Raw genomic sequence first — 956 nt, 5'->3', positions numbered from 1 at the left:
TATATATATATATATACATACAATGATCATGTAGTAGGTCTTGAGATTGTCTTAAACCAGTAATGCGTTCTTGTGCAGTAGGTGATTTTTCATGGTTATGAACTGGAAGTGCCCCCTCAGATCATTCCAAATTAACTTGAAATATCCCCTTGAGGTGAGGACATTCCTAAACATTCCAAGACAGAGAGCCAGGCCTGACCGTAGATAACACAGTGAAGCTGTCACGCCCTGCCTGGACATACTGTCTCCAGATCTGGACATGTCTCCGCTCACCCCTGAGCTTTGACTCAAATCTCATGTGTCACAAACTGAACCCGGGATGTGGAAATGTGTTTATTGTGATGGAATTCATCATGTTCCATGTTTCCTGGAAATGACGGCTCCTCTGCCGCCCACTAATTCCCCCAGGTGTGATCCAGAAACGAACTTCCAAAAGACACACTGCTGTCACATTCAGCAATCAGCTGATTTCTCCAAGGAATTACATCACCTGGAATCACTCGTCTGAGCTCAGTCTAAAGCACAATACAAATGCAGGTTGGACATCGTCCTTGGCTCTGATCCCTCACATGTGGACTCATAAATGACTCAGAGTCAACTTTACCTGTATGTGACGTCCACGTGCAGACATTCATTTAGCCCGGGACTGATGAACTGCTTTGAGCAAATAAAGAGGCCATCAGCTCAGCGGCTTCTGGCTGCCAGCAGAATATCACTCTCACTTTATACTGAGGTGTTGAGTGCTGGAGACAAAGCGAAGAGCCGGTGATTTAAGATCCAGGGAACAGAGGCAGCGCTATCTAAGCAGCAGACCTACAACTAGGGTTTCGGCATAAGAAAAAAAAAAGTAGTTCATGACAGATGAATCTCCTCTGGTTTGAGCGTAGTGGTGAATTTCTGATAACCTTTTTAAAAGGCGTTGGGTGTTCCTGGATCACAGAGAAAATTCCAAGCGG

This window comes from Sinocyclocheilus anshuiensis, unplaced genomic scaffold (genome assembly GCF_001515605.1).
Source record: "Sinocyclocheilus anshuiensis isolate Anshui unplaced genomic scaffold, SAMN03320099.WGS_v1.1 scaffold407, whole genome shotgun sequence".
Taxonomy (NCBI): Eukaryota; Metazoa; Chordata; class Actinopteri; order Cypriniformes; family Cyprinidae; genus Sinocyclocheilus; species Sinocyclocheilus anshuiensis.
The sequence above is the reverse complement of the archived record's forward strand: the minus strand, read 5'-3'. Positions refer to the sequence as shown.